Here is a 15,669-nt window from a genome sequence, read left to right on the forward strand (position 1 = left end):
AATATTTTATGATAGTGCTACCATGACAAATCTCAAAAAATTAGAATTTTTCGCCCTTGATATTAACGACAATAATTATTTGTCATGGGTACTTGATGTCGAAATTCACCTGGATTCTATGAATCTTGGGGAGACTATTAAAGAAGAAAATATGACATCCAATTAGAACAAAGCAAAAGCTATGATTTTTCTTCATCATCATATCCACGAGGGATTGAAAATGGAGTATCTTATAATAAAAGATCCTGGTATCTTGTGAAAAAATTTAAAAGAGAGGTATGATAATAAAAAAAACATTTATTCTTCCTAAAGCTTGTTATGAGTGGATGCACTTGAGGCTATAAGATTTCATATCAGTAAGTGATTACAACTCCGCATTATTTAAAATCAATTCAAAATTGTTGTTATGTGGAGAGAAAATTACTGATACTGATATGTTGGAGAAGACATTTTCTACATTTCATGTCTCGAATATGCTTCTGCAGCAGAAATATCGAGAAAAAGGTTTTAAACAGTATTCTAAATTAATTTTATGTCTCTAATATGCTCCTGCAGCAACAATATCGAGAGAAAAATTTTAAACAGTATTCTAAATTAATTTTACGTCTTCTCGTAGCCAAACAAAATAACGAGTTATTGATGAAAAATCACGAATCTCGACCAGAACAACACCATTCCCTAAAGTGAATGCTGTGAATTTTAATAATAATCGTGGTCGAGGTCATGACTGTGACAGAGGAAGAAATAATTATTATTTTTGTGGTGGTCGTTCTAATCATTTAAATTTCAAAAAAACCACACAAAATAATGATCACAAAAGAAAAGCTCCACAAGATAAAAGTTCAAAGAGTGTTGAAAATAAATGCTTTCGATGCAGAATGACTGAGCATTGGCCACGTACATGTCGTACGTCAAAACACTTAATTGACCTCTATCAAGCTTCCTTGAAGAAAAAAGAGAAAAATGTGAAGGCAAATTTTGTATACCAGGATAATGACATATTTGACCCATCCCATATGACAAATTTGGATGTGGCGAGCTTCTTTGAATCTCCTAAAGAGAAGATTGACACAGTTGGTGGCACATCAAGTGTTTCTTTTGACTTTGAGAATATCTAGACTTAATGTTGTTGTTTTCTTTTATCTATCTTCATGTTTTTTTAGTAACTTTTGTATATTTTAAGTGTTGATTTTTTATTGTAATTATTTTCTTTTATTGAAGAAACATGGATCATTTTCATATGTTGGGTGTTTAAAAAATGAGCAAAGAAGATCTATGTCTGGCGGACAGTGCAACTACACATACAATACTTGCAAATAAAAAATACTTTTCCAAATTAACAATGCTGAAAGCAAAAGTAAATGCAATATCATGTTTTGCAAACTTGATCGAAGGTTTTGGAAAAGCAAATATTATTTTGCCTAGAGGAACAAAATTTACAATTGACATTACATTGTTCTCTAGTCAATCAAAGAGAAATCTTCTAAGCTTTAAAGATATACATTGCAATGGTTATCATATTGAGACTGATAGCAAGAATAATGTGGAATATCTATATATCATATCCACTGTCTCAAATGAAAAACGTATATTAGAAAAGTTGTCTGCTTTATCTTCTAGATTGTATTATACTCATAAACGAGTAATTGAAACATATGCAACAATGAACCTGAAGTTCATGAATCCAGACATATTTACAATTTGACATGACCAATTGGGTCATCCAGGATCTATAATGATAAGGAGAAATATTGAAAATTAAAATGGACACCCATTGAAGAACCAACAAATTCTTCAATCTAATGAATTATCATGTGGTGCTTGCTCTCAAGGAAAATTGATAAGTAGACCATCACCATCTAAAGTGGGGATTGAATCACCCGTAATTTTAGAACGAATTCATGATGATATATGTGGACCCATTAACCCATCAAGTGGACCATTTAGATATTTTATGGTATTAATGGATGCATCCAGTAGATGGTCACACGTATGCTTATACCAAGTTGAAATCTTTCATTTGCAAGATCACTTGCTCAAATAATTAAGTTAAGAGCACAATTTCCTTATTATACAATTAAGACTATTCGTCTTGATAATGCTGGTGAATTTACATCCCAAGCTTTTGATAATTATTGTATATCAATTGGGATAAGTGTTGAACATTCTGTAGCTCGTGTTCATACACAAAATGCTTTAGCAGAATCATTAATAAAAAGTTTGCAATTAATTGCAAGACCATTACTTATGAGAGCTAAGCTTCCTTCATCTGTATGGGGACATGTTATTTTGCATGCAGCGTCACTTGTACACATTAGACCAGTAGCTTATCATAAGTACTCGCCATTATAATTAGCTTATGGTCATAAGCCAAATATTTACCATCTGAGAATTTTTGGATGTGTAGTATATGTTCCAATTACTCCACCACAACGCACTAAGTTGAATTCTCAGAGGAAGTTAGTAATATATGTTGGATATGATTCCCCATCAATTATTAAATATCTTGAGCCCCTGATGGGTGATGTATTTACTACATGATTTGCTGATTGTCATTTTAATGAGACAAATTTTCCAACATTAGGGGCATGAATTAAGAAGTTGGAAAAAAAAATTACATGGAATACATCATTATTGTCTCATTTAGATCCCCGTACAGATCAATGTGAACTTGAAGTTCATAAAATAATTTGTGTATAATGTTGCTTTTGATATTATATCTCATAATGAGGATCCTGAACCAAAATCTATTGAAGATTGTCAACATAGAAAAGATCGGCTTCAGTGGAAAGTAGCAATTGAGTCAGAATTAAATTCACTTTCAAAACGTCAAGTTTTTGGACCTAAAGCCCAAACACCAGAAGATGTTAAACCTATGGGATACAAATGGGTATTTGTGAGGAAAACAATGAAAATAATGAAGTCACAAGATATAAAGAAAAACTAGTTGCATAAGGTTTTTCACAAAGACCTAGTATTGATTTTGATGAGAGGTATTCTCCGGTAGTGGATGCAATTACATTAAGATATTTAATTGGCTTGACTGTGTATAAAAGTCTGTATATGCATCTTATGGATGTAGTCACAACATATTTATATGGATCTCTTGATAATGATATTTATATGAGAATCCCAGAAGGATTTAAGGTACTTGAAATATAAACATCAAATTATTGGGAATGGTATTTAATAAAGTTATAGAAATCACTATATGGATTGACACAATCAGGACGAATGTGGTACAATCGTCTGAATGGATATTTATTGAAAGAAGGATATAAAAATAATCCAATATGTCCGTGTGTTTTTATAAAGAAATCACAATCAGGATTTGCTTTTATAACTGGATATGTTAATGACTTGAATATAATTGGAACCCTTGAAGAGCTTTCAAAGGCAATAGAATATTTTAAGAAAGAATTTGAGATGAAAGATCTCAGAAAAACAAAATTTTGCCTTGGTTTGCAAATTGAACGTTTAGTAGATTGAATATTTCTTCATCAGTCAACTTATACTGGAAAAATTTTGAAAAGATTTTATATGGACAAAGCACATCCATTAAATATTCCAATTGAAGTCTGTTCATTGGATATAAAGAAAGAATATTTTGGCCTCAAGAAGATAATGAAGAACTTCTTGGTCCTGAAGTACCATATCTTAGTACAATTGGCACACTTATATATCTTGCTAAATATTGCATTTTCAATAAATTTATTAGCTAGATATAGTTCTTCTCCTACAAAAAGACATTGAAACAGAATTAAGCATATACTCCGTTATCTCCAAGGAACAATCAATATGAGCTTGTTTTATTCAAATAAATCAAATTTTGATCTAGTTGGTTATGCAGATTATGGATATTTATCTGATCTACACAAAGCTAGATCTCAAACAAGTCATCTGTTCACATGTGGAGGAACTGTTATATCATGGTGATCGGTGAAACAGACTATAAGAGCCACTTCCTCAAATCATGCTGAAATTCTTGCAATTCACGAGGCTAGTCGAGAATATGTATGGTATTATGAATATTATAATAGAAAATAGATGCCATTGCTTAGTGTCCCAAAGACCATGTGTCATCATTCATGTTGTCCATGTGTCATGTAGTTATTCATGCTTAGTATCCATAAGTCCACATCCTACTTGCCACTTTGCCTATAAATAGTGGCATTTAGTGGATCTTAAGAACACACCTACATTGGTGATAATTCCACTTCCACCAATTTCCATATTATCCAATTTCCTAATTTTGGTTATTTTATGTTTTATTATTTTATTTTATAATTTTAGTTTTTACTTATTTACTATTATTATATAAAATTATATTATATTATATTTTTCATATTCGTATTCCCATTGTGCTCCTCAATTTTCATAACAAAAATAAAGATTATCTGACCCATGATAAAATTTTTACATAAATGCCCATAACAACACAGAGTTTGGTAACCAGTTTGATGCAATACCACCTACGTAATTGAATCGTTTATCCATAGAAAAATATTTTCACAATAATATAAAGTCAAGCAATTACAGCAATGTACTTATGTGTAAATAAGTAGCAATTATAGTGACACTTGAATAGTCCAACTTAGAAAATGATCACTTAGGCTCTCTAAATGTGAGACATCCTCCCAATGACCCTTAAGTGTGAGATCCTCTCACCTTCCACGTACTTAGGTTCTTCTTAAGTATAAGAATATTAGTGAATGATTATATAGATTCTTTTTAAGTGTGGGACTCGGTCTCAACTCAAACTTCAATCGTTCCCACTTCAAATGAAAACATCTTCACTTGGAAAACTGAGGCTCCCATATATATGTGAATCAGGTACAACGATTCTAGAGATCTCTCTAGGTTGACAGTAGAACAAACGTCACAATCAAAAGATTGACATAGAAGGAGGAAATCTCTTCCAACAAAGTTTATTCTTCCACGTGAAGTAATTATTCATTAGATTCGATGCAACGATTCTGCAATTGCTCATATTCCTTCAATGGCATGGTTTTTGCATGAAGATGGTTGAGTTCAGAAGACATCCTTTGAGTGGCCAATATTAAGCTCACATATCGCTATGCAGTCAACATGGTTAGAAAGATAAATACAAAAGCACAACAAAGGTAGGAAAGTAAGTTTACCTCTTGAAAATGAAGTAACTTGTTCGTCATGCCATTATTAGGGGTTGTTCCAACCTTCGAGGAAGGCTCGCTAGGTGCTTTTGTCCAAGTGACGAACGTTGCAAACAAGGTAGCAGTGGGGTCATTAGAAGCTTAAAAGGGACCACTGAAAATAAATCAATTTGTTGTAGTTAATGTGGAATTATCTATTTATACTGTTGAGATGGGTGGTGTCGATTTCAAGTGAGGAGGAGAAACATGGAGAGTTTGGCATTGAGAAGGGAGGTCCTCTCAAGAGCAATGTCCCTAGCATTGAGGGTGTCGACATTCAAACCCACACAATTAACTTCTAAAAGTGTTGGTCCCTGATTTCCTTCAGAGGAAGAAGACAAGTCTATGATGATGGGTGGTGAGGCTAGCAATTTAGTTAGCTGTTGAGCTTGGAGTTCCCGCTCTTGTTAAAAGAGGGTGATAGGATGAGTAGGAGGTATGCCTATGTATTCCATTAGCATATGATTAAAGTTATAAGATAAAGACACTAAATGGATTCACTACAACAAGAACTACCAACCTGGGAGGAGTTTATTACCAACCAACTATTAGGTATAGAGTATGTCACACCGCGCCTCGAATGCTCTACTAACCTCTCAAACATAGCATATGATTAAAGTTATACTAAGCATTGCTTATTTACTACACTATCAACCCGCGTACACATCTCCAGCGCCTTGCGCCTATATCCGCACAACTTGAGGCTACCGCATGCTCTACTAACCTCTCAAACATAGGTTGCCGCATGTTTGTCCCCGCATAGCCTTTCCTCTCAGCCATACTTCAGCCTCTTTCAATACCCAAATAAACTCTCAAATTCTAATGGCCAACGCATGGCACAACACCAATGCTTAGAACAAGGCTAACGCATTGTCTAATACTTAGCTATTTTTCCTAGCCTCCAACGCATTGTTCTTTTTGGATTCATACTTAACCAAATTTTTACTAGTTAAGGCTTATCTCAAAGGTACTAAACAATCTTATTTAAACACTTAGATTTTTCCTACTCTTTAACATAGGATTTAACTTATACTTAGTTAATCCTTTTTATTTCCTGCTTAAGTAGGGAAAATGGAAATCTAGGTTTCGCATTTACTTCCCACTTAAGAAAATTTCGTCCTCGAAATTTATTCGAACTAACTCCGGTTTTAAAGTTTCACAATAACCACTGTTGTAATCTCTTATAACCTTGTCTATTACCACGCTTCCACTGCGCTACTCTGATATTAATTTCTTAGTTTGTCCAACGATACCCCATCTAACCATCGTGAATCTAGATGCTAAACAAACTATCTACAACATAGCTTTTCTATCTCAAATACTAAATAAGAATAATTTAAATTCATTCTTACCTCCCTCGGTAGATTTTTAGGTAGCGGTGTGAGTTCCAGCTCCGGTTGTCTGCTAGGTCATGCCACTTCCACCATTTGTCTTAGTCTATTTCAACTAATTCTTAGGTTTCTCTTTAAACCTTTACTCTACCACACATGCCTCTAGTTTTACTAAACTCAAACCTCAAGTTTTCTAGACTTAACCCTTTGGTTTCCAAGAATTTATGCATTGATACTGGACTAGTATCAACTCAATCTCAACCTTTTCCCAGGTTTTACGTATACCTTTGTTCTAATACCAAGTGGTATCAACTAACTCTTTAACCTTCCCAAAACTTATACTTTGATACTAAGCTAATTCCTCAATTTTCCCAGAAACTTATGCTCTGATACCAAGTTGTCACACCTCGCCCCGAACCCGCATTATTGAGCCCGAGGAGAGGCGTGAAGGACCACAGATACCACCCTTTTGTGATACCTACTGCCCAACTGAACCTTTTTACTACACTCAATAAACTTAAGTCAAGGAGATAACAACAACAGATTAAGTAGGCTCATTTTATATTACAACAATGTAATGTTTATATAATTCCAAGACTTAATTACAAAGTTTACAACAACCATTCTTTAAACCCTCCGGAAGTGTAACTGTGGATTGTAGCAGACTTTGACCTTAGCAGCACCCTGGAACTCCTCACCTTCCGCTACCGATTGCGGGGGGAGGGGGGGAGACATAAAACATGGAAAACGTGAGCTACAAATTTCTGTGAGTGACAGCTTTAAACAAATATAAGTTTGATTTTAGAAATTCATGTTTGGGAATACAATCCTATGATCAACGAAAATCACATAATAAAATGTAATCACCTCAGCCTGTCAGCTGGACAACCCTGGCATGATCATGTATCTTCCCTGGGTATTCTCCGCGAATAACTTGCGATGACAAAATTTGGACACAATCCTATAGTCCGTTGAGTATATTATTAGTTCCTATTAGTCGTGCTTGAGTACGTTGACAATTCCCGTCAAGTACCTTCAGCCAAACGTCCACAAGGCATGCTAACAGTATCCTGAGTATAAATCTCATTCCGACACAATGACACACGCATTATGACAACAATACAACAACAATCAATTTAGGCAAAACACATTTCCCGATCACGCTAATATTTCAAACACAACCTATATATATTCACATATATACATAGAAATCAATCATACAAACAATAGAATAACCACTCACCTTGGTTGGTTAGGAACTTTCCTTTCCGAAGTTCCTTAGGTTTCTTTGGTTTCCCTTTTGAACCCTAAATTCTAGATTCAATTATCAGCCTAGATTACTCATAATTCTAGAACTTATTTTAAGATACTTCCTTCTACAAACATGTTCTAAAATGTCTCAGGAAGCTTACCCTAAAATCTTAGCTTAGTACTCTTCCTGGTTTGGCCGAAATCATCAAAAAATCAAGGCGAGCCCAAGATTACCCGACAGCTCAACCCTTTTGTATTTTCTTCATTTTCCAGCCCGATTCCTTGGAGCTTCTTCTCCGGCATCCTACACTGAAAACTAGACTCTCAGAGCTTTCAGGTGGCTTTAGAATCACTCTAAACGCACGAGTATTCTAGGAGAATGATGAATTATTTTATGAGATGAAATTATGGATGAAATGCGGTGATGAAAAATGCATTGAGCAATCAAGCTTTCTTAGTGGAATCCAAGTATAAACCCCAATCAGTTTCCTGGTAAGTCCAGGCTCGAACTCAGGGACTTAGGAAAATAATATGTGATGATAATTTTTCACGAAAACTTTGCGGTAACCGGTAACTCAAATAGTTGTTTGGTGTTGTTGGTTCCGATAATGAAATAAATAAATGCGGCAGATTTGAGAAAAGTTTGATTATGCGATAGATGCACTGAGTATGCGGATGAACGGGTTGAGAAAGTCTTTAACTAGCATTACCTGGGAATGCATCAGACTATGCGATCATGACGCACCCATGCACAGCAAGTCATTTTCCAATGCAAATGCGGTGCTCCTAAGTCTAGGACGCATGTGTTGAATGCAAAAGTATCCAAGAGCTTATTCCTAAGTCTCTACTCTTTTTCTATACGATGATGCAAGATGCACACAAAGACAAGGTGACCGCACACCATCATATCCTATCTCTAGGATGCATGCGATGCGTTAATAGCAAACAGTGTTTATTCCTAACCTCCTATCTCTTGATTATGCGTTCAAATCTGACTCTCCCGAGCCTAGATTCTAACTTGACTTTTCCAAGCCTAGATCCTGTCCTTAGACTACCCTCCCGCGTATCTCTAATGGACGAATGAAGCATACATAATACAAGATAATTGCATAGAATGAAGATCCCGAGTTACGCTAACTAAGTACTCCTCAACCCATTCAACAAATTTAGCTACCCATGCATATTAAACAGAGAGTGAACAGATATAGAGAAGTAAATTCCATTTCTATAAATGAGTTTGAATACAAAATAACAATGGAAGATAAAGGTAGAGAGCCTAGTAGTAATCTCTTTCTACCCAAGGCTTTTACATTGGCAACTCTATTCGGTTTAAAAGATATTCCTGCTTTCGTAGGAGCTGGCCCTCTCTCTGATCTTGATGCTTCTGGCACTCTCCCGAGCTCACCAGAATGATCTATCAGCACACACTCCTTCTCTCGCTTCTACCTTAAAATAAAAGGAAATCTAAGAACAAAGCTACTCTAACTATGGAAAAATTCTCTTAACTCTCCAAACTTGCTAAACTAGCTGAATAGCTCAACCCCTTTTCTGAAAGATACCTTCGGTATTTATAGAACTTCGGGGTGAAAGGCGATTTCTCTCTTATGATTGCACAGATGGGATGGCTTTAATTCTCTGACTGATGCGCTGAATATTTGTCTCTGAAAAGCTAAGTGTACTTTGTTATCGTTAGCGGTTTGTCACCTTAATTCGGATTCGACCGTCATTAGCTTTTTGTCCCATCGTGATTAATTGTGCCTTTCACCCAGATGCGCCCACCAAGTTGCACCGGCTCTATGCAGCAATCCTTCTTGAGCAGATGTTTGCGAACACAAATCTCCGCAAAGCCTTGTGGTAATGCTGCACTCGATCGTTGATTTCTTGTGATCACACTTTTCACCTTGCGTCAATGCATATTCTGCATAGAAACACAAAAGTTAACTGTTTCTAGACGATGGACACATATGACCGCAATGTTATGAACTGAATGATTTTTGGATGCAATCTAACATATTTTATCAATGCAAGCCAGCATTGTCGAAGAACTTAGCACTGTAATAACGTGCATTTCTGCCCATTATCACACCCCCCAAATTTAAACAATGCTTGTCCTCAAGCATAAGTTAAGATTTCCTTTAGCAAGTCGACCACAATTCTCTTTTCCTAGATTTCCCAAGGATACTCCATGCAAATCCTATACACCAAAATTTCCTCAATTCTTATTCATGTCTCCTCTTAGAATATTTCTAAGACCTAGGGACCGCAAGTTTAACCTTAAAAAAGGACTTTACTAGATTCCGGGACATCGCATGATTTATTTCAAAAAAACTTTTCCACTGGGGTGTCAAATGATTTTTTATCCTTGCATATTTCTTGATATTATTATTTTTTTTTCTAACTTTGCACTGGTCCAAGTGACTTGTCTTCGTTTTGGCTTTCCCCCACGTATGTCATGCGGACATCCAACTACGAGCAATGCGCTCTTTCTCAGACTAAACTCATACCTACTTGGCAGCGGATTTGCGGTTATTTATTTATATGTTGATCCTAGCGACTGATGCGTTATTTTATTGAATGGAAATATGGATGATATGCATTGGTGGATTGTGTTGTGCATTCAAGTTTCCCCAACGAAATTCAAGTGTAAATTCCCCTGGGTTTCCTGGTAAGTCCAGAGTCGAACACAGGGACTTGTGAAAGTAGTTATGTTGGTAATATTTATGACATTTTGTGGTAACCAAGTAAATAATAAGTTTTGGGTGTGTTGTTGCATTGATGTAGAAGAAATAAATAAAGGTGGTGGATTTGAGAAAGATAGTTGCATTGATAGATGCAATAAGTATGCGATGAACGAGTTGAGAAGGTTTTTTAGCTAGCGTTACTCGGGAATGCGTCAAACCTTGTGATCATGTTACAACCATGCACAACAAATCATTTCCCAATGTAAATGCGATGCTCCTAAATCTAGGACGCATGTGTTGAATGCAAAATGTCCATAGAGCTTATCTCTAAGTCTCTACTCTTGTCCTATGCGTTGATGCAAAATGCATGAAAGCAAGGTGACTGCATAGAATCATACCTTATTGCTAAGATGCATGCGATGTGTTAATAATAAATAGTGCTCATTCCTAAATGCCTATCTCGCACTTATGCATTCTAATTTGGTTCTTCTAAACCTAGATTCTGACCTGACCTTCCCAAGTCTAGATCCTGTCTTTAGATTACCCTCCCGAGTATCTCTAAAAGACGAATGAAGCATACATAAACAAGATAATCGCAAAGATGAAGATTCCCTCGTTTTGCTAGCTAACTACTTCTCAACCCATTCAACTAATTTAGCTACTCATGCTTAGATAACAGAGAGTGAACAGATATAGAGAAAGACATTCCATTCTTATAACTGAGTTGAGTACAAAATGATAATGGAAAATAAAGGTAGAGAGCCTGGTAGCAATTCCTTGCTGACCGAGGCTTTTTACACTGAATCTCTATTCTGATCTACAAATGTTCCCTCTTCCGCAGGCGTCGGCCCTCTCTGTCTTGGAGCTTCTGGTGCTTTCCCAAGCTTGCCCGAACGATCTATCAGCACACCTTCTTCCTCATGTCCCTCTTAAAATGGAAGAAAACTACGGACAGAGGCGTGAACTTGTAAAGTGATGAAGTAATCGACTACTTAACCCCTTCTTTGAAGAATGCACTTGGTATTTATAGAGTTTCCATGGTGAAAGGCGGCTTCTCTCTCCCGGTTGTACAGATGGGATAGCTTTAATTCCTGACTGATTCGCCTGGTAATTGTCACCGATAAAGCTGAATGTACTTTGTGACTGTTATCAGCTGTCAACTTAATTTGGATCCAACTGCCATCAGCTTTCTGTCCCATCGATCTTAATTATCCTTTCATCCAGATGCGCCCACCATGTTGCACCGACCAAGTTGCGGTGATCCTTTTTGGGCGAATGTTTGCGAGCACGATCAACTCAAAGTCTTACGGTGAAGTTGCGCTCGAGCAATGTATTCCTATGATCGCAATCTCTACACTGCGTTAACACATATTCTGCATAAAAATATCAAGATCAACTGCTCTAATGCGTTGGACGCGTGCAAATGCAATATTATAGAATTTATGCTTAATGGACGCAATTTAACATATTTCATCAACACAATCCAACATTGTTTAAGAATTTAATACTATGATAACGTGCATTTCTGTCCGTTATCAGCGACTTACTTTCGTTTTGGCTTACCCAACGTGTGTCATGCGAACATCCAATTATGGGTAAGTGCCCTTCACAACTTAACTCTTATTAACATGGGTTTCCCCATTGCGTTGACAGTGGAGTTGTTATTCTCAAATAATTTTTTTTTTATAAAGCTAAAAATAGCAAGGTCAAAAAATAAATACCTCACCCCCAAATTTAAAATGTGGCAATGTCCCTATTGCCAAAAGATTGAAAGAAGTCATGTGATGTTCTTAGAAAGTTTGGTAAAGGGTCAGTTTGAAAGAAAGCTAGCAGACCACTAACTTCTAGAAATATTCCATGAGGTGACTATCCTAAAATTAAGCTGACCCTAATGTATACAAAAGAATAGAAGCATGTGTGTTATATTTGAAATCATAATTGGCAAAGAGAAAATCATGCGGAAACTTACTAAATTCATCAATATGGAATGATTACGGTAATCAAAGAGGATGCGGTGATAAAACTTTCAAAATGAAAATGCAATGCAATAGTGCAAAATTTGGAATAAAGTCAAGAAAGAATACAACCCCCAAATTTGCGCTATCGCCCGCATTGTTTGTTGACGCATCCTACTTTGCAGCGATTTTCTTCTTTTGGATTGTGGTGACAGAATGAAGGAGTTGCATCTTCGTGTGGCGCCTCCGCAATTGTTCGCCTCGATTATTTGCAAGAAAAACATTGAGAGGTTTTGAATATTATTAAACAAAACAAACTCTTTTACCGCAATCCTTTTTTTTTAAAGAAAAGTGTTGATAGATAATCAATAACAACAAAGTAATTGTGATAATAGATAATAACGAGTATGACGAAAGTTCATGAAGTATTGATGCAGGAAAAAGGATATTCAAAAGAGTTGCGTCCCTGATGAGGTTGAGTTATATAGTAACTCAAGGACAACTTATTCCAAGCTGGTCTTTTCACGTCCATGGTGGCTTTTCCTCTTTTCTTTGTCCCCTGGGATCTTGACTGCCTTAATACAGAGCTTTTTCCCATGAATGTTCATTACGATCTCCCCCTTGCACACATCAATTTGAGCGCGACTGGTCGAAAGGAAAGGTCGTCCCAATATGATGGGCGCATCTTCGTCTACTTTATAATCCAAAATGAGGAAGTCTGCCGGTAAGATGAATTTATCAATTGAGATTACGACATTTTTTAGCTCTCCTTCAGGATGGATTAGGGATCTATCCGCAAGCAGGAGAGTCTCTGTCATGGACGTGAGTGTGCAAATACTCAAGCATTTGAAGATTGATAGCGGCATTATGTTTATACTCGCCCCAAGATCACATAACGCTTGGCCGTTGTAGACCCCTCCAATGGAGCATGGTATCATGAAGATTCCTAGGTTGCACATTTTTTGTGGCATCATAACATTTTGCATTATTGCCACTGTTGTGATCTTGTCTTCTTCATTTTGTTTTTCTTTCAATCTTTGTGGAGCTGATGGTAGCTGGACTTCTTCTGTCTCATGTTCTGAAGGCTTGAGGGTGGACACAACTTTGGGGTTCATTCTTGGGCTGTTCCGAACTATAGGTCAACGGGTCCTTAGTTGTCACCGCATTTAAGGTTGTCATGATGGGCTCCTCCCCTACTTCTGCAGTCATTTTATCGCTTAGCACGGAGACTACTAAGCATTATTCCTTCTCGGTACCCCCAGCATTGTGAGGAAGCTCAGTTGAGCTCGGCAACGCTCCTTGCAGTCTATTTTTCAGCTCGCCCGTAATTTGTCCCAGTTGAATCTCGAGATTTCTAATGGACGTTGCTCGATTCTAAAGCACTGATTCGTTTTTCTCAATGTACTGCTTCAACAAGCTCTCTAAGGACAAAGATTGCGATGTTTGCGAGTTGCTAGCTTGACTATGCATTGGACCATTGTTTTATGGGAAAAATCTGGGTGGCCCTCCTTTTTGCGCCACTGGTTGGAAGTTTTATTGTTGATTTTTCCATGCAAAATTTGGATGGTTTCTCCACTCGAGGTTATATGTATCGGAATAGGGATTATTCTTTATGAAGCATACTAACTGCGGGTTAGCTGGACATTCGTCCATCGAATGAGCATCTCCACAAATGACACAACTTGCGGTCGTTTAAGGAATTGCGTTGACCTGCCTTTTTTTCGCTCTCGTGTTATTAATTGCAATGCCCTGAATCAAACTCATCATCGCAGTCATCTGGTTTTGTAAGGATGCGATGGCCTCATTGTTTGCATCATTATCTTTTATGCTCAATCTCCGATCACTCTCTCTCCAGTCCTCGTGATTTTTAGAGATGCGATCGAGGATGTTCTTAGCCTCCTCATATGTTTTGTCTAGCAGACCACCAGCAGTTGTTGCATTGGCAGTGTTCTATGAAGAGGGATTCAGTCCTTGATAAAAGATCTCTATCTGCAGGCAGTTTGGTAAGCCATTATGTGGACAGTCTCTTACCAGCCGCTTAAACCTCGCCTAAGCATCGCTAAGTGATTCCTCATCTTCTTGTTCAAAATTTGTTATTAATTTCTTCTCCTAGCATTCTCAGTTGGTGGGAAATACTTCTTCATAAACTTTTCCACCACTTGTTCCCATGAAGTGATCTCTCTCGGCTTGAGGGAATACGCCCATTTTCTTGCCTGATCACACAGAGAAAATGGAAACAGAGTTAGTCGAACTTCTTTGGTAGAGATATTCGGGAACACAAAAGTGTTGCAGATTTCTATGAAGCTCCAGAGCTGAGCGTGCGGGTCTTCGCCACGCCTTCCTCCAAACTACCCAGCAGCTTGGATCTTCTACAACATTATCGGCTTCATTTCAAACCTCGATCCATCTAACACTGGCCTCATGATTCCTGGAGAGAAATCATAGAGGTTGGGCGACGCATAGTCCTGAATAGGTCTATTGCGGTCATTCGCCAAAAGGATAGGGTTGGCCATTATATTGTTCGCGATCGTGGCCCTTGCTTCCAGTTGTTCGCGATCGTGGCCCTTGCTTCCAGTTGTTCCGCCATTCTTGGTGTTCTCTCTTATTATTGGAGGTTGTCTCTTAGTCTGCGTCGAAATGTTCTCTCAATCTCCAGGTCGTAATTCGCCAGAGATTGAGAGCTGCAAAGATATCAGAAAAATTATTGTTAGCACATTGATTTGCCGAAGTCCCTGGCAACGACGCTAAAAACTTGATGCATTATTTTATAAGCTGAAATTATGGATGAAATGCGGTGATGAAAAATGCGTTGAGCAATCAAGCTTTCTCAGTGGAATCCAAGTATAAACCCCACAGAGTTTCCTGGTAAGTCCAGGCTCGAACTTAGGGACTTGGGAAAACAATATGCGGTGATCATTTATCACGAAAACTTTGTGGTAATCGATAACTGAAATATTTGTTTGGTGTTGTTGGTTGCGGTAATGAAATAAATAAATGCGGCGGATTTGAGAAAAGTTTGATTATGCGATAGATGCACTGAGTATGCAGATGAACGGGTTAAGAAGGTCTTTAACTAGCGTTACCTGGGAATGCGTCAGACTATGCAATCATGCTGCACCCATGCACAGCAAGTCATTTTCCAATGCAAATGTAGTGCTCCTATGTTTAGGACGCATGTGTTGAATGCAAAAGTGTCCATAGATAAGTCTCTACTCTTTTCCTATGTGATGATGCATTATGCACACAAAGACAAGGTGACACAATCATATCCTATCTCTAG

The sequence above is a fragment of the Benincasa hispida genome, chromosome 9 (genome assembly GCF_027475165.1).
Source record: "Benincasa hispida cultivar pf3 chromosome 9, pf3_genome.v1.1, whole genome shotgun sequence".
Lineage (NCBI taxonomy): Eukaryota > Viridiplantae > Streptophyta > Magnoliopsida > Cucurbitales > Cucurbitaceae > Benincasa > Benincasa hispida.